A 19,730-nucleotide genomic window follows, 5' to 3' on the forward strand; every position below is an offset into this window, starting at 1 on the left:
TCCACATGTTCCAGCTTCCAGCCTCTCCTCCCTGGTGCAGATCCAGGCTATCAGCTAACTGGTGACAGATGTGTGCAATCTCAGCAGGCAGAGGTTGGACAAGGCTGTAATGCACTGCCCTTAATGAGGTACTTTGATCTTACTCCTCCCTTTTTTTATTTGTTTTACAGTGCTTTCCCTCACTTTCATCCCCAGCAGACAGCCCTCGAGCCGCAGAGACCCTCCCTTCACAAATAAATTTACAAGGAAGGAACCTGTGAAGTGAGGCTGCATTTCAGAGAACTTAAACCTGTGTAAGAAAATATCTTTGAAAAATTAACTATAACAATTCATAGGATTCCTGGGAAGCCACTGAGGCATGAAAGTGCTGTGAATGGTATTAAAACAATCCAGCTAACTAAGGAAAACCATGTGGGTTTTTTTTCCCCCTGATCTTTCTAGTTAACTGAAATATGTAATCATAATTTTATGTAGTCAACAGCTTCCATTTTCAGTGGTAGATTCACCATGCACTAAAGACTGAATATAGCCCACTACCTTCCCTATTTATCACTGAAGACATTGATATTCAATACCAATCTCATGAAGAAGCTGGCTGTCCTTTAGCAATTTCCATTAAAATGAATCTCTGTCATGGGAGACATAGAAAAATCTCTGATACTGGATATTTATGTATCTTAATATCCCTTTTCTACACATGCATCTACATGTACTTATTTACACCTTTATGCTAAATAGATAATTTTAAGAGCAGGACTGAGACATCTTCTTGGATATCAGCAAGCCTCCAATAGGAGCATTTGCACTCGCCATATTGCTGCAACAGATTCTATATCTTCAGAAATTGTTTAAAAAAAAAAAAAAGAGGAAAATCTAAATAATTAATTAAATAAAAGCCAGATCTTGTGAAAAAGACCTCATCAGCTACTTAACAGCTCTAGCAGATGCAAAGGCATTGGGCAGTTGCCTATAGCAATTTCATACACGTAGAAATTTGGGAAAATGGAAATGAGACGAAAACGCTAACTTATCGACTTATCAAGACGGGGAGGGGGAGACTGTGACTCCGAGTATCACTTCTCTTCCCAGACATCTCAAAAAATCTCGGGTGTGTAAAAAGATGCCTTTCCTTGCCCGTGTGCCCTTCCTCTCGGCGTTGGTGCTGCATCCAGGTGTCCCAGAGCATCCCCAATAAACGCCCACGGCGCTGTCAGCACCGGGGCACACGTGCGTGCCTCGTACATGGCCGGGGGTTTGTGTTTTGCTCATACCTAACTGAGCAGCCACATGAGAGCCGTGGCCCGTGAGTCACTGTCAGACATCAGATATCACATGTGGGAGAATCGCAAAGTATGACAGATACTGTTACCATTATGTAAACTTCCTGTCATCGTCGCTCTTGGATGTTCATATTCATGAGTTACCCTCTGCATGCCTCCCTCGAGCTGGAGCTTCTTCGCTTTCTATGTAGGCACAGGCAAGCCCAGTTGTTGCTGACTGTGAGATGGAGCCTGTTTTGTTCTCCTGTTTAGGCTCTCGGCTCAGTTTCTTACCCAGCCACACACACTTTGCATCCATTTTCTGGTGCTAGGGTTGTCAAAAGTCTCAATTATTAATCTGCACCTGCTAGCAGGGAGACTACATATGCAAACCACATACTCAAAATCAATTTGACAAGTAAATAGTTGAAGGGAGGGGCAGTCCTAAGTTTCCTGGTATTTTTTGACTTTATCATATTGTGTAATCCCCCCCCCCCCCCCCCACCTGAATGAACAGATCTTTAATGCCCCTTGGCACTATTATTTTCTCACATTAATAAGGAGAGCATCTGTGTGTCTTGACTCAGAAGATAATCTGTAACACATACAGCCTGGTAAACAACGAAAGAAAAAAATAGTGAGAAATGTGTGTTTATCTGAAAGGCTGCGTTTTATAAGCAGCATATACTCAGAACCTGAAATGATGTATTGAGGCAGCTGATGGTTGGACTGTGCTCTGTGCAGAAGGCACCCAGGATGGGAAAAAAGATATCCTGACGGTCCTGGATGGCCATCCACCCTCAGCGGGTCTATACCCAGCCTCTGAACAGCCGTGTGTTACACACCAACTTCAACATTCAGAGGAGGTAACTTGGAGCGAGTTTTATAACCTGGCAGCTGAGGGTTTTGCTGTGTTTTAAAAGGTTTTTGTGTTCCTCAAAATTAAAGTGAGAGGTGTTATCCGATGCCTCGAAATGGCACAGAGAACGGCAAAAGCACCTTTGTTCCCTCAGACTGTCTGAACAATGTGTTAATCCTTACCTTGAGAGATCACCTCTAGAAAACAGAGGAGGGTTCCAACCTTTCTGTCAGCGTGAGCCAGTTTTTCTACTGTTGCAGCCAAAAGAAGGTGCCAAGTGACTGCAAAGTAGGTGTAGCTTTGTAATGAATAGGTCTGAGCAAACCTTGGCTTTGTGCATCTCCCAAAAACCCGGGAGATGGAAAAAGGGCAGAGTTGTTTAAGCGAAGGTGCAGGAAAAATGCACATGGAAATCAAGTATTACTTTTATTATCGAGCACCTGCTAAAGAATGGTGTCCCCACTCAGCCCTAGCTGAGCTGATGGTGCAGGAGGTGACAGCGTGGTCTCAGCAGCTGTTTTGGTGCAGGCAAGGCAGAGCTGCCTTGGAAAGCCCACCAGAGGCAGGAAAGCTGAGCTCTGCGAGGCTGAGGAGGGTAAAGTCTGCCCAGCAGGGATGGAAGTGGGTTAGGTATCACCTTTACCTTTCTTCTACACCCAGGAACTCAAGAGGCAGCTCCTGAAGTGTTCTCTCAGTTTTATTCAGAAGTTCATTTCCCTAGAGAGGTTGTTGGAGGAGAATGGTCTTTTTTTTTCATCTGAATGTTTTGCAACAGAAAAAAAAAATCTTTTTGAAATGTTTCAGTCCCATTTAAATATAAGTGTTAAAGAGTCTGCTGTTAATTATCCATCCAGGATGATGGCATCTGTTATTTCTTTTTAAATGCTCCATTTATTTTAACTTTATAATGAAGTGCAGTAAATCTATTTGCAGTGGTTGTTAACTCTTTGAATTAGTTTCAATTTGTTTTTATATAGAGCATGTTTTTAGACTTTTGCCACACATCGTCCTCTTGAGGGGCTGAGCAGAAAGCTAACATATACTTTTAAGGGAAGTTTAATTCTGATCTGTTATGAAACCTCTCCTGATACTTCATAAAAATATAAGAACTTTAGAAATTTTGAAGGAAACAAACTATGTCATTTCTCTCAACATTTTTTTTGAATTGCCAACATTTCATACAGATTTGCACTCCCAAATCTTTCTGCTGGAAGCTATTTACATCAGAAAGGAAGAATTGTGAAGCTGGGGGCTGAAAAACAGAATTTACACTTTTTTTCCACAGCATTTCACATATATTTAATGTTCCTTTTTTTTTTTTTTCCTCAGGTCTTTGTAACACACTGTGTTCCAGATCTCAAGCTGGATAGATTAAGTGGCATGTACTCTATTTGACATGTCAAATTTCTGTTACTACTGCCTGCAATACATGGGAGCAAATGTCACTTGTATTTTTGAACATATGCAACAAATTTCAACCTAGAAGTCAGCCCATGAGTGTCTGGGGTTTTTTTCCTCTCTCTCTTTTTTTCTTTCTTTTATATTGCCAAAAGGCTTTAGAACCAATCTAAAAGTAGCTGACATCAGCTCTATGGTTCCTCACCCAGAGCAGCATAAGGGGAGGGGACTCCAGTAAAAACGAGAATTTTCCCTCTAGGATGATTCTCCTAGGATCTGTGGCCCTGGAGAGCTAAGAATCCTGGAGGACTCAGTATTTTCTCAGTTTTGTTTGAGACAGAAGAAAGTAGAAAACATTGCCTTTTGTCCTGAGAGTGTGTGTTGGGTCTCAGTTCAGCAAAGCAGACAAGGTGGGAGCAGCAGGACCCTCACCTGCAGCTCTTCCTGAAGGTGCCAAATTCCCTCTTCCTGCTGGTGTGGGGCTGGGGAGGGGGGTTAATCTGCAATGACTCCCCCCTGGAGACAATCCAAGGCTGTGCCAAAGCTTCTGCTGGTGCCAGTTTAGGATGGATGAGCCCTCAGTAAGTACATGCCTTGGACACTTCTCTTGACCTAACTTCTCTTGCTCCCTTATGGCAAGAGCTTATGCTGTATTTTCATTTAACAAGGTTGCTCTAAAATAAAAATATCCTGGAGATGTGATTCCTACTGCAAAATCTTACATTCCATTTAAATTGCTACCAAAATTTACTTCCTTCTCAAAGGCTGTTGTTATATGCAATCTACAGTTAGTCAAGGAAATGGGCTATCCTTTCCAAACCGGTTTAAACATCTTTCTCTTGTGTTTGGAAAGGGATATTACATAAAATATCAGTCTACTATAAAAGGCAATAGTGCAGCAATACTTGTGACCATGACGTACTTAGAACATTGTTATGATGGTCTCTTAGAAGTTCAAAACATACAAAAGTGAAAAGTTATTCTATACAGAAAGAGAACAAACCCCAAATAATATTTAAGTGATTATTTTTTTTCTTGTAAAAATATTTAAATTGACAGTAAACAATTAGTTGAAATATGAAACCCAACTGACATCTAGTGCAAAACATGGCATTTTTGCAGTACTGTGTAAATTTGCCAAAATAAAGAGAGAAAATCAGTCCACACCAAAGATAATTTTGTGTAAGTCAAAACAATACTCACATGCAGTTTCAAAAATTCTTCGGAGGCTGCTTATTTGCTATGAAAAAGTCTTTTCTCTGGAAAGACTTAATAGACATGGAGATACTTGTGAATGTCTTCTCTCCTCCAAAAGTAAACAGAACTTATATTTATTTCAACTGGATGGCCACTTCTTCTGAAATTTCCTCCAGGGCTGTAGAGCCCTATGAGATGTTCTCCCAGTTTTGCTGCTTAGCTTCCAGCCAGAGGACAGAGACTTCATTTTTTGCCTTCATTACAAGTTTCTTCCTCCCCAAACTCCTGTTACCCAAAAACTGCAAAGCTGTGGAGATTATTTATTTAAATATTAGAGCTAATCCTACTCAAAGTGGAATTAACTGCTGTGAATGCCCCTGATTAGCAGCCTGGTGTCTGTGTGAGGACAGGAAAATCTCTGATAATTAAAAAAAAACCAAACCCACTTTATTTCCACAACTCTGTCTCTCTGAGCTTAAAGTAACAGAATTTTTCTTTATCTTTTAACATTTTGAACTATCCTTTAAAGCTTTCCCTTTTTAATCCTCTAACCCTCTTCCACCCTCCCCAGACCAAAAAAGGAATCCTCCCTCAAAATAAAGCACTTTCTTTAGCAGATATTAACATTGTATTGCATATAATTTGAACCAGTTTTCATCTGAGGAACTCTTGCCTTCCCAGACCCCTTGTGAGCTGCCTGCCCATGCTCCTGCTACCCTTGGCTTTCTGCCCGAAGTTAAAGTACATGTTTAGTATCTTTTTAATATTTCATGTGTCTCCCATCTGGTGGGCCATGTTCTGGTGTCACAGGAGATGGACTTAATGACCTGAAGTTAGGTGGCCATTTCTCACTACCTAAGGGTATTATAAGGCAGTCTGATAATATACTGGAGGATTATTCGTTAATACCTACCCATCTCTTTTTTATTTTCTTTTTTTTTTTTTTTTCCCAGGATCCTGTAAGATCGCTCCACTAAACGCTGCTGCAACCCACGTTTGGATTATTTTCCTTAACAATCATTATTCTATATTTATCCATCCTGAAGTATATTTTTAGCCCATGTCTTTCATCAGTGAGAGGATCTGTGTCCCTTTAGACCCATTTCATTCTTCCCTGCCATGTGCCACATTTAGCTAACTGGCATCACCATGTTGCTACTTATCCTTTTGGGGATTATTATGCTGCTGCAAAGGTTTTGCTGATGAGCTGTGGCATAAATTTTCTTGACCGTTAATTAATACCAAGAATTACATTTTATGGGCGGTTCAGGATGAAATAGGATTTCATCTTCCTACAAGACACATCAAGGATATATGGATTTTAGAAATTAGAGACAGGCATGCATGCACTCCGCATAAAAAATATATTCCCAGGAACCAATTTCCTGGTGGCAAATTATTGGCTGAATATATCAGTACAGATGGCTGTCTAAAATGCAATAATGCTAGGCATGTGTCACCATGATGTGGGAACTCATTCAGAAATGGAATACTGCAGCATTGGAATAAATAGATATGTAGCTGAAATTACAGATTGTGGAATACAGGATGGGTGCAGGCTGCTGCTGCTGCTTGGTGCTGAGGCTCTAAGTTCCCTTCCTAGGAAGCAGAGATCTCCATAGGCATTTTGTCATGTACTTGGTGCAATTTCAGCTCTTAATTGTCTATTACAGAGTGAAGAAGAAGTTAAATTAAAAAAAAAAAAAAAAGTCAGAATTTGGCATAGCCACGAGTTGATGCTTGAGGTCCATCTCCATCACTACAAGCAATAAGGAACCAAGCCAGATGGCTTGGGCTGCCTGAGATCAGGAACTAACCTAAGGGCTGTGGATATCCCAGATTTTGAAGAAATTTCTTTCAGTAATTAGATTGAGACTTTTGGTTTACGAGTGTAATCCTCGCAAAGGCTAGAGAAAAGTGAAAACACAAAACCACCCAAGCTCTTTAAATGGAAGAGGAAAAGCAATTTTTCCCTCAATCTCCATATGTTTATATTTTGAATATGGGTTGTAGTTTTATGCTGGTAGAGAAAAAGATCCAGTTTTCACTTTGTATTTTTGCTTCTTAACACAGCATTTTAGCCATCTATAAATGCTGTGAACCCCATAAATGCAGAAATAACTCAGGGTTCTGAAGCAACTCTTTGAAATCTTGAAAGGCCTACTTCAAGGGCCACACGACAAATTTTGAATTTACAAGAAGCCCTCTTGGATTTTCAGTAGCAATGAATAATAGGGCACTTAGAGCATTTAGACTTGACTGCACTTCATGCTCTTCAGTGACACCACACAATTGTTCATCATCTGCTGTAAAAAATGTAATGATTTTTCTTTAATTCTTTTCTATTGAATTTTTTTACTCTTCCTGTGCTACAATAGAATTAAGAAGGAGAAGAGAGATGAGACCTTGACAGTTGTGGCATTCTGGTACACTCATAGAATTTATTCAATTTTCGCCCTTTCAAGATATGTAAAAATCTTCTTGTCTTTACTATTTGTCCTAAAAACACATACCATGTACATTGCCACAATGATGGTGTACGTGGCAAAGGACTTAGCTTGTCTATGAAATAGGTATTAAGCCTAAAAAAGCCTGAAGATTATGGGTTTGCTTTAGTCCGAATAGTGATAATAGTGATCAAAGAGAGAATCAATGGTGCTTCTTTTATGGATGCATAAACCACGAATATCCTTATGTCAAGGTGTCTTCCTCAAGGCTTTTTTAAATGCAAAAGCTCCCTGAAGTACAAAGATCAGATTATTCTCTCTGTAGCAGACTAATTAGAAATCTTATTTGTAGGCCTGTCAATAGATGCTGAAAATACAGATATTTGGCATTAAATTCAACTTTCAGTGACAGATTCACGCAATTCGTGGGCATCCAAAGTGTTGCACTGAGAGCAGAATTTTGCTATCCAACTTTGCCTAGAATACAACTTGCTCTTTGGATTAATATAATTTTTGAAAGATCACAAAAGTTTTCAGTACACCAAAGATGTTTTAATTTTTGTTTTAACATCTAACCAAGCCAAGAGTGCTGTCAGAAGCTGAAATTTCTCTCTTACCTCCACTCCCTAAGACCTGCAAAGGTTTGTTCTTGGAATGTAAAAGGATAAGATGGAAACATGAGAATTCATTATATATTTGGAGAATAGCAATTATAATTGCTTTTCTCACTCTCTCTTCTTGTATGGGCTAACTTGTACGTGTGCCTGCTAAATATGGTACGTGTATTTCACTCAGATTAGAAAGCAAGCTGACCTTCATAACCATGTGTACTTATGCTCTGCCTAAGGATAAATACATTTTAGTGGAAGGCTCTTCTATTCAGTTATATGCTTCATGCTGTAAGAAACATGCAATTTTATTTTCACGTGGATTTTTTTTTCCATGAGAAAGGAAGAGAGATTAATCAGTTACTTGTTCATCTTAAATATAGAAGTTATTCAGTACGACAGTTTTTTTCCCTTAACTTTTAAAGTTAATAGTACTTGTAGGTGTTGAACAATAGTAGAAGAAAGGTTGCTCTCATTTCCTATGTAATCAAAAAGATGTTTTGTTATGTTTTATTTCCTAATTCAGTTTTTAACTGTAAGAGTGGGGTTTACATTGAGTTGACAGAGGCCCTGATAAAGTAGAAATGGGTCAAAAAATATTTAGTACTGCTACTAAATCACCACTATTACTATTTATCTAAATACTTTCCTGATTTATAAGAGCTGCCCCCAGAACAATTTCCTAGCTGGTCTCATAGTTGGATTAAATCTTACTAGATGATTGACTATGTGATAACTGAGAGGTGGTTAAATCTCTTTTATGAGGCGTGGACACCTTTAAGGTTATTTTCTCACTTTTTGAGAGACATTTGAGAAAACGTCTCTCAAAAAAAAAGTAGGACTCTAAGCTTTGAAAGAGCTTACACTTTTAAAGGGTGGCTGAAGAGAGAAGCTGCTAAATATAAATAATTGGAGGGGATCTGTGGCTGCACGTGCTGGTGCCCACACACAGGCACAGACTGCCGGGTGCATCCTCACCTGGGATCAACTTCCACAGCTTTCAAAGCCTCTCACGATGTGTTGATTCATCTGTGGTGGTAGGTTGAAAATCTGAATGATAACCCTCAGTGTACAACAGCATGAGCGAGGAAGGAATTTAAAGTTGCTGCATTTGCTCTGGAGAAGGCTTTCTTTTGCTTCTCTAATTCTTGAATCAGAAGTTTGTCACTTGGATGTAACCCCATATTTCCATTAGAAGTGACCGTGTCAAATTAGGAAGTGTGTGTTTCCATTTAAAGGCAAATTTGTAGGAAGAAGGAAAGAGCCTGCCTGCATTATTTAAAGCTTGGCTGAGATATGTGTAGATTTATTAGGAAAAAAGTACAGACTATGTGTCCCTCCTCATTCTAAAGAGCTCCACACTTTCCTCTTGGCTTTCACAGACACTTTGCCCAACTGCAGGATAGGGCTCTGAGGTCTCTAGAGCAGAATGAAGGCTAATTCAATTGTTGCATGTTGAAACACTGTGGACTCCAGTCCAAAACCCTTCTGAAACATTTACTGCGTTGCTGATTTATTTTTCTTGTGGGCACAACTCTCTAACTGCCCTGGAAACTGTGCTGAGTGACTGGTGACAGCACTTGTCCTGCTTGTAGGGCATTCTGCTGCATTCTACCCCACTGTTCCAGCAACTCACTGCATCTCAGTTTCCATCACATCCATTCTTTATTTTCATAAATTATTGCAATCATTCGGGTTGGTGGGTTTTCTAGAATTGTTTTGCTGTCACATTTTCGGGAAAAAAATATAAATCCTTAGTATATTATTGGTGCCTTTTGAGCTCTTGACCTACGAAGCAAAATATCTGAACAACTAAAGACAAAAAGAATTTCCTTGTCTCAAAACATGTAATCGAAAGAAGCTAATAATCATAAAAGATTAACTTTTTTGTGCTCATTTGATAGCAATTACATGTTTTATACCATAACATACCTACAAGAATTTTATTTTCATAAGTGAAGACAGCGTGAACCTCTCATGTCTCTCAGTAATTTTACAGTGATTCCCTCTGTAGGAATCTTAATGTCACACACCAGTGACTAGTCCAATCACTTGTCTCCACTGATATTCATAGGTATTCCATCAGAAGGTAAAATTACTCTACAGTGCCTCTTTTTTTTGACAAAACTTTGCAAAGCTTTCATCCTGAGGGAATCTTTTTCTGACTTTATTTTATGCTTTAAAGTTGAGGGATTGACACTTGTCATTTCAATGTAGCAGGTAGAAGTGAAAAACTTTTAATCCATACCACAGTACAACCTTTCCCTGAAAATGCTTTTTATGCCAGTAGTGAGCTTTGCTTGGCTATCCAATGCAGGAAAAACTTCCTCAGATTTATGTATTTCTTGCCTTTTAATCACTTTCAAAGGCAGCAGGACACATCTGGGGCAGATCAGACTGGTTGGTCCCCGGTTTAGTGGGGGGATTTGGCCACCTGGTCTCAGTATTCCTTGGATCAAACTTTAGAGATGGTCTCCCACCTGCAGGAGCCCAGAGGCTGGGTGTGCACACATTGAGAATCTGTCCCTGAAATCCAACAGGAGCTGCTCCCAGCTTGGCTGATGAGCAGGTCACCAAACAACTGGAGAAGATGAGGTTACCATGAAAGTTCTGGGGGGAATTGCATTAACTAGCACAAGTCAGAAATCAAAGGTTGTGATTTCTCTGTGGCCAGGGATGCTAGTCTGATTTAATGGAGAAGAAAAGAAGAAAATGGTTGAACAGACCTGACATGAATTTCCAAAATAGCTCTTAGCCAATGGCGTATTGTTGTGGCAGCATAACAGTCACAACGTTTTCCAGAATGAGACAAAAAGTGTATTTCTTTCGGAAGACAGAAATTACTGGTGCGAAACAGAAACCTGGATGACGTAAAATCCCAGAAACTGAGGTGTATCTGACAGCACAAGACTTGTTGTGGCCCAATCTGATTCAGAAACCGTAATTTGCCAATTGGTACACCCCAGGAAAATGAATCTGTCATTTTGGCTCGTGATTCCCTGCTGCCAGCGGGAGCTGCGGTGCGAGGTGCGGGATCTTCCCAGTGCTGGAATGTGCTCCTGGCCCTGGCTCACGTCGGCATCCACCTGCACTGCCAGCGCCACCACGGTGAGAACCCAGCCTGAAATAAACTGAATGGGAGCACTGGGCAAAACTCCACGGTGGAAAGAGCAAGGAAATGGATTTTTGGTTTAGGATACAGTAGAATAAAATATTTCATGGTTTGCAATGACCATCAAGCCCAAGTGCCCGATCACTTCAAGGCTGTCCGTGTTACATTAAAGGCATTTCTTGGGTGAAGCTTGGGCTAGGATGGTCTGAGCTCTCCAATGTGGGAAGCAAGGAGGATAGCTGGCAAAGGCAGTGCTTGTGAAGTTCCCCCTCCAGGCTTCACTGAGGCTTTTATCAGAGTGCTGTGTGCATGTCTAGCTTTAGTTGCTGGATGGTGTACAGAGACAAGGCAGGTGTGCGACATTTATTTTTAGATAGCTTCTGAGAAAAGAGGAGGAAAGCTGCATGCAGCAAAATTTTACTCTGGCAGCACAACATAAAAATAATTTGCTTTCTGTCTGCAAACAAATTTAAATCCTTATTTTGCCGTATTAAAAACAATATAAAATGAACAGTTAGCATAAATAAGTCTCACTGCTCAGTGGACTCTCAGCTACATGTGATAAAGAACGTAGATGCCCATATGTTTACATGCTGCAAATTGAATATTTAGCCAACTGGTCCCTGGAATAGAAGCAAAAATCTGAAGTTAAGTGCTTGGACCCTTTGAACAGCACACAGGCACATTGAAAGGGCTCGTTGAAAAAAAAAAGTCACTCACAGCTAAGTGGAGACCTGTGAACTTGAAAGCAGTAAGCAAAGGGCATGGACCTAATTTTGCCCATCTCAGAGACCTGGCAGCCATGGAGGTGCCATGGGGTCTGAATCCAGGCTGGTTCCATGGGAGGAGGGATGATGGACATCGGGAAATGCTGCCAGAGGTGCAGGGAGAGGAGAGGAGAGGAGAGGAGAGGAGAGGAGAGGAGAGGAGAGGAGAGGAGAGGAGAGGAGAGGAGAGGAGAGGAGAGGAGAGGAGAGGAGAGGAGAGGAGAGGAGAGGAGAGGAGAGGAGAGGAGAGGAGAGGAGAGGAGAGGAGAGGAGAGGAGAGGAGAGGAGAGGAGAGGAGAGGAGAGGAGAGGAGAGGAGAGGAGAGGAGAGGAGTGCTGCTCTTGCTGTGTGAGGAGTGACTCACAAGTTCACGTTGCAGCACAAGTGAGTACAGAAATCTCCCATGGGAAAAATGCACTTTGTGCCTCTGGGAGCTGCAGGAGGCAGCAGGAGAAGAAAACTGGGTGCTTTGGATGTGTGAGCAATGGTGTGGGGCAGCCTTCCCAGGGATTCTGCACATCCAGACTCTCAGTACATCCCTCTGCTGCAGTTTTACTGCCTTTGGGGCTTCCTCAGCTTCTCACTGCTTCGGGTGCTCTGGTGGAAATCCCAGAAGGATGCAGCCATAGTGGCAATTTCTTAATTGCCTTTCTTCTGTGGTCACAGCTTGCTAAAATACTCCTCCAGATTATGGGAGCTGTGGTAGTCAGATTTGGAAAGGAAGTCGATGTGGTTTTGCAGAAATTTGCAGCTAATAAAATGATAATAAGGAAACTAAGAGAGAAAGATGACTACAGATCTGACTATTTGATGACTAATCCGGTCAATTCGGGGAGACATGATTTGTGCATTAAGGTCAGTGGTAATCTCTGGTTATGAAAACCGAAAAATAAAGCTAAATTGCCTGTATTTTCAGAATGAGAAAGAGGAAATATTGATGGTGGCATTCAAGAGTCATATCCCTATGATATAAATGTATATTAATAAAATACTGTACAGCCAGCAGTCTGTGCCAGCTTCAGGTAATGCACTTGTGGCTCTGAGACAAGGGAGTGTAGAGTCCAGATCTTGACACAATTGTCATGAACCACAGGGAACAGATATTTAGCATGTGTAAAGCAACAGTGGCATCCAGCTCCATTCAGCATCTTGACTCCAATAATTGTTCTCAGCTACAACTGCTCGTCTTGGTGAATTACTTGCTTCTAGCAGATATGGAACAAATTGTGTTTGGAATCAAAGTATCATTAAACAGTTCTATAGGTTAGAATATCCCTCTTCCAGTGAAAAACTGGAATATTTTATGTTTACTGAAAAAGGCCTTGTAACAGTAAGATATTTCTGAAAAGCCCAACTGATCTCAAGAAATCCCCAAGATACAATCAATTTACACTGAACTCCCAAGCCATATCAGGCATTGCACTGCTTGCTTCCAACCAGAGATTATTCTAGAGAGAAGAGATTTTTGAAGTTTCTTAGATGTTTTCTTCCCACTGATTTCATAAGAAACATCTGTAAGTCTTGATTTCATCACCTACCTTCACACTGGCTTCAGCCAGTGTGGTTCTAAATTCCCTGCACATAAAAGCTGTGGCAGGATTGAGAAACGAACCCGAACTCCAACTGCTCTGCAAAATCCTTTTGAAACATTCATTTTAGGTCTTTTCATAAATAATTACAGAGAAGTAGCATGCCAGAACCTGATAACCTGCAGATGTGACAGTATCAGAAGCAACCTGCTAAATCTCCAGGCTTTTCCACATATTTGAACAGCATATCCTCCCCAGTTTGATACCTATTTCCCTGTAATTATTTTTTCTCAGACTGAGAAGGAGAAGGTTTCTTAACAGAAATTATTTGCTTACAATTGTGAGCAAATCTTGAGAATTTATTCTCGTTACTGTAGTTTTCATGAAGGCATGACATCTCTTTTTGCAACTCATCAGTTAATGGTTATTGGATTATGCTGTAAAAAAATAAAATTAAATGGTAACCTTATACATTTGCCATTTTGATGAGGGAAATACCGGCAAACCTTGTTTCTGTTTCTCTCTTCAGTTAGGCTAGTTTCTAGTGCTAGGGAAATTCAACTGATTGCAATCAAACATATACAAGCAATTTGCAACATGTATGTCTACACATCAGGGTTAAAATCTTCAGTTACTGCATATTCAAGATGTTGTAAGCCAAGATATGTTAGGGCAAGAAAGAAATTTGCAGGAGTCACAAAACTATTCTAGGCACTTGGTAAATAGATTTATAGTCTCAGGCACAAAGAGGAATGATAAGCTATAGGAATTTTGAAGTCTTTCTAGAGGTCAATGTCCTGTTATTAGATGTATGTATGAAACAGACTGGCAATACACTGACACATCAAAGAGAAATGTTATGTTAGAGCTTTTCTTTTTAATTAAATACAGAAAAATAGTTATGTGAGCCTCTGCAGAGATTTTTTTTTTTTTTTGGTAAAATATTGAGAAATCAGTTTGTTTAAACGTTAAGCTGTTCATAGGAAAGTAAGACCCTGGAGGTTAGAGAAAGTGTTGTCACTCAAATCTGTTCTCCCAAAGAGCAATTACTGTAGTCATTAATGTGCCTTGTTCCAAAATCTAGTCTGACATTAAATACTGCTTGAAATGTTCAGAAGACAGTTAAAAGGTAGGAATGGATCATTTTCTCATGCAACATGTGCTGAAAAGCTTCCCCGTGCATTCAATCATCTGGCTTCACAAATCCTAGTGGTACCCTTCTGAAGCTGTTATGGAACATATTGGTTGCATATTTCATTTGTTTCTGGCAAGAATAATTAGATGAATGTTTAATTAGAAGTGATTTTCTTTCATGAATCATGGCCAGCTGACTGAAGGGTTGATGACAGTCCATATTAACCAATAATACATACATCAGAATAACTCTGACTTGCTAGTATAACCAAATTATAGGTAGTTTAGAAATGCCCCAGCAGCAGGATAAATCCCCAGTCAGTATCAATCAAAGATTCACTGAAGTTGACAGGACTATTTTATTAGAAACCTCCTAAGAATCTGGGAAAATTTAGTGCAATATTATTCAGAAAGATTCCTGCTTTGCTGTGCTCTCTGTCTTGGATTCAAACATGTCTATTTTTTCAGTACACTGGAAACTTCATCTTTTGTGAAGAAAATTCACTTAATTTACACCCCATACTTCTCCCAGTTTTTCCAATTAACCTTAGGAGTTATAGTTAGCAGGACCATACATACACATTCATTCCCAATCGTTACCAATTACTTTGGACCATGGAACATTTGCTTGCTCTGGGGTACCAGCAAGGAAACAGTAATTAACTGAGATAGTTGCTGCTTTCCCTTGAAAGCTAAAGAATGGGATTATGCTCTCGATAAACTAATAGGCTTAAATCAATTCAATGTAGTTAATAGGAACCCTTGATAACAGGAAGACACCTCAAAGCCTTCACTGTGAACTTTTCCCATTACTTCAAAACTGCAGACAATGAAGATAAATGAAATTTCAATTCTGCAGTTGTAATAGAAAGGGTAGAGGATAAAGTATGCCCAGAATCAAAGCCTAAGTGGAATGATCATATTCTAATTAATGATTGTTATGATTCTTCTGACATCTGCAGAGCTCTCTGCAAACTGTAGCTTTCCTGTGATTTAGGCAGGTGATATCACCCCCATTTGACAGACATTGGATAAAGCCCATGCTAAACTTGAACCTGCTCTTTGCCTCAGAGTCTCTTTGCCTTTTTCCATCGACAGGTTTGCTACCAGGTTTAATGAAAGCAGAACAGTGGTGAAGGCAGGGCACTGCTCTCCTTTACATGACTTGTTAAAGAAATGGGGCCACAGTTTGTGATGCAGCTTCAAGGGCTTGTCAAAGATACATTTTGATCAAGAACTTGGTGCCTACAGGAGGATTTAAATGGATTTTGAATCCTTGTGTCAAAAAAAATCCCAACTTTTTTCCCAACGTTCACCTGGAATTCAACACTTTCTCTGGGCAGGTCTCAAATGTTGAAGGGATGGGCACCTCACAAAGAGAACAGCTGCAGCTGCTGTGTTTTAAATTTCTGCTGCTGCCCTGTCTGTCCTCTTTAAAGAGTCACCCAGCTGATGAGACCTGTGGGATCAGCACCTGGCAACAGGAGGCCATGCTTCACTCTGTCTCCAGCAGCCAAGACCACAGGAGATGTTGGGTGGCTCACTGGCACATCCTTTCTTGTAAAACAAAGATTTCCAGAGTAATCCAGCTGGATAGCATAAAGGCAGACAGGAAGTGATGTTACATGACTAAGACACTAGTTGTGAATACCTGAGATATAATCCACGATTTTAGAGTTGTATATTGTCCTTCAAACAATGTAAAATGAAGAAAAAAAATTTTAACAGGTACCAGAGTCCATATGTCCACTGGTCTGGGGGTTTCAGGAGGAGAGAAGTGACTCCTAAAGCCTCACCTGAGGTGACTCAGACCTTGGCAGACAGTGGCCCTCCTCTCACATCTCGGTTTCTTTTCTGTCCCTACCCAAAGTGACACCTGTTTAGGATCCTGCTCAGAGCTTCTCAAGGGTCCAAGCGCTTCACCTGGGGCTACATTTGGCTTAGACCTTTCTTTTCTGTATTTATTTGTTAATGTGAACCTCTTACAGGACCATTAGCTCCTGTAGGAGCCTGAAGTTGAACTCACACCCCAAATATGGGATGAGTAGCCTGGTGTTCAAAAATACTGCCTGCTCATCTTACTCTCTATAGAATTATCTTTCTTTTTTTTTTTTATTATCTGTTTATTACCATGTCTGCTTTTACAGAAACATATTTCACCTCTTTCCTTTGATTTGCCTACTGGCTGTCTGGGTTCAATCTTTCTACCTGTTAGGCAGATACTGTCTGCTTGTACAAAATCCTTTTATTCAGTGCCCAGTTCCAGTGGAATCTGGAATTTTCCCCAGTAATACTAAATACAAACCCTGGTTCCTTGCTTGTGATATTGGACAAGGAACAGTTTGCTGCTCCACAGGAGTTTTGGGAAGGTTAATTAATAAATACTGGGAAAAACTCAAAGTCAGTGGGATAATACTAAATAAATAACACTGAAATGATTAAAAGCTTTAAATACGCCAGTCTGAAGGCTGAAACAAATCCAGACAGAAGAGTGTTGTGACAAGGGTACAGCATGGAGCAAAAGGGCAACTGGGAGGAATACAGAACCATATTGAAATATTTTTGGAAGGGTATCTAGTCCCATGAATTGACAAAAGTATTGCCATGTGAAAATCAGCAAGATTTTGTTTCTTGTCAGCTGCAAGAGAGATGAGGTAGGGAAGCCCCATACAGTGATTTACTGCTTCTGCTTAACTTTGTTTTTCATAGATGGTGGGGAGGGAGGAGGGAGGGGTGAAATGGAGAGCAGTGATCTAAAATACAAAACAACCAGCACAATTACACAGCTTTATAAGGTTAACCTAGCTCTGCCTTCAGACAGAAGGGAGGCCAAAGAGCTTTATTGCCTTAGATTGCCTCTGTCTACAAATCTTAAGCACATTTAACTCCACCCTGTCTTCTAGGCAATAAGTAACTGTATTAAGTACATACATTTAAAGCTTAAGTTAAGGTAGGCCCAGAAACCACCCACAGGTTAATTGCTCCTGTGCATTATCAGGAAGAGGACTTGCTCCTAGAAAACCTTAAGGTCTTGTTTTTCAGGGATTTGGGGTGGGGAGTGGTTTTAGTTTTGGTTTGGTCTTTACTTTTTACAGTGAGTACTTTTTGCACCCTCTAACCTGACAAGAAGCATGTCTCAATAGCGAGGTTAAATAGGCACAGCTGCCACACCAACAAAAGGGCTGCTGGTGCTTCTTCAAGCTGCTGCTGAAGGAGTGTTTTAAATTCTCTAAAGAAGAATATCTCTAAAGAAGACACTTACCATGTCCAAGTAAATTAATATTTTTACGGCCAACATTTCCCCATGTCAGTAGAAATAGAAATATATCTAAATAAAGGTGGCTTGAGTTAAAAGGCATGGTTGCTAGGTAGCCACTGTCACGATAGTGAAGGTACCAGTGAAGCACAGAGAGGTGAGTCCCTTGTAATTGCAGAGATCCATTTTTTATTCTCCTTGAAAATGAGTCTTTATTTTATTTTTTTTCTGTACAGATGACAAGATCACCAGCTCAGCAGGAAAAGGTCTGCAGAAAAACACAAGCATGAGGCTGTACTGTGTCTCCCTGTGGAGACACAAGGATTTTTCAGATGGATCCTAGAAGTTGGGGGGAAATGGGTGAAGGAGCCCATGCACTTTAGTTATGGGAGTTATGGTTAGATGTGATAACAGGTGGCAAACAAGCACTGGTTCTAACTTCCAGTGCTTCATGATTGCCAGCACGAACTGACAGAGCAAGGATAGGAAGTCACCAGAGCGTAAATCTGGTTGCTCTTGTTTCAAGAAGCAGCTGTGGTCTGTGGCCCTCATGTTGACCCTGACTTCTGAAATTCTCCTTTGCTCCTCTGGGCAGTGACAGTGTCAAAAGAGGGTGGTGTACCTGGCTGTGAGAAGAAATGCTGCTAATCAAGTCACACCTTAGCTTCACCCCTTTCTGGGGTCTTCAGTATAAATGGGTAACAGCTAAACCACAGGTTGGCTGGAAGTTAATTCCCTTTTTAAAAATCCCATTAAGCCCATGGGGCTGGGAATATGTGAAATCACTGCAAGCTATTTGTGTTGGTCCTGCTGAAGTCCTCCTTGGGGCAGGGGGTAAGGGGATAGGGGTGCTGGGGCTCTGTCAGGCTGCAGAATTTTTCTCTGGACAGTGGAGATAACTTTGCTCATTGCACTAAAAGGGAAATGAGATACAGGGAAGATTAATTGGTTTGCTCATAGATGCACAGAAAGTTTGTGACTACACGAGGAGCTGAAACCAACCCCAGATGGATCTTGTAGCACAAGCAATTATTTCTATTTATTTACAGTTTGTGTGCAAGTCACATTTTATGGTATGGTCTTAAGAGACGGCTGCTTTTTTTAACACTTACCAACTGAAACAATAAACCATAATTGCTCTGGTACAGAACTCCTTACTTTGCAACTCATTTAAAAAAAAATCCTACCCTGTCTCCTGGGGTGTGAAAGATTCAGTAATATTTCCCTCACAGGAAAGATGAAAACAATGTATGAATAACAAGTGCAAGGAGTCAGGGATCCCTTTGCAGAGTATGTTTTGCACAGGCACACTGTAAATGTTATGATGTAGTCCAAGGACAAGTTGTTGATGGATAGGATGGAGCTATCAAATATTTTTTCTCTGCACCTGATGACTTAATACAAACAGTACATACAAGGTAGATTCTCTGGTTCTTAAGTCTGCTGGGAGATGGGGAGGTGGGGGAAAGTGCCATATTTTAAGCAGTAGAAATTGCACTTTGCAGGTTTGGGGCCCTGTATGGAACTCTGGATGAGCAGTTGGAGAAACTGAAGCTTGTTATTCATCACCATCCAAGATTCAGCAGATTAAATGGCAAAGACTGGAGGTTTTGCAGGAGGGACACTTCAATCTTGGGATTCAATTGGACTTTCAGAGCACTGTTTTGTTGGATTTTTTTATGTTATTCTGGCATTGTGCCTCCATCCTACCTGAAAAGGCACGTCTTGGGTCAGACAAGCATGTCCTCTCAGACCGTGGTTTTCTGGAAAGACAGCAAACGAGCATGACAATTATGTCTGTCATATAAGACCACAAACCTCTAACCCACCCAACCCTAAAGGCTTAGTGGGATTTGTTTGAGAGCAAATGGGTTTCAATAAGGTTCTTTCAGGCTCTTTAGGAAGCAGTGTCTCCATGCTAGCAGCTGCATGCAATGTCTGGAGGAGACAAAAGGCTGAAGTGCCACATTTTCATTTTGAGCACATCCAGAAAAGTCTTGAGGACTTGCACAACCCCTTTGGGTGAAGGTAACTTTGTCTTGACCACTGTGGTTCTCCATCCGTGTTGTGGTTGAGCTGTGCTTTTCTTGCTGTGCAGGAGAAAAGAGGGATACAAGAAGATGGGGAAGTGCATTTTCAGGGACTGTGGAATGGTTGTTCAGGA

The 19,730-nt window shown here is 40.7% G+C and overlaps 1 long non-coding RNA gene across 12 annotated transcripts in view; it reads left to right on the top strand.

Moving 5' to 3' along the window:
* Positions 1 to 19,485, top strand: part of LOC148224039 (uncharacterized) — a 59,918-nt gene extending 40,433 nt beyond the window's left edge. For 10 of the 12 annotated variants that reach the window (XR_015803363.1, XR_015803356.1, XR_015803357.1 and 7 more), the window contains one exon: positions 171 to 2,246. This is a non-coding gene — a long non-coding RNA (uncharacterized LOC148224039). Of the gene's footprint in view, positions 1 to 170; positions 2,247 to 3,447; positions 5,463 to 19,071 lie in introns of those variants that run through there. The other 2 variants (XR_015803353.1, XR_015803360.1) reach the window with 2 other exon arrangements.
* The last annotated feature ends 245 nt before the right edge of the window (positions 19,486 to 19,730 follow it).

This window comes from Sturnus vulgaris, chromosome 4, assembly GCF_052056855.1.
Source record: "Sturnus vulgaris isolate bStuVul1 chromosome 4, bStuVul1.hap1, whole genome shotgun sequence".
NCBI lineage: Eukaryota > Metazoa > Chordata > Aves > Passeriformes > Sturnidae > Sturnus > Sturnus vulgaris.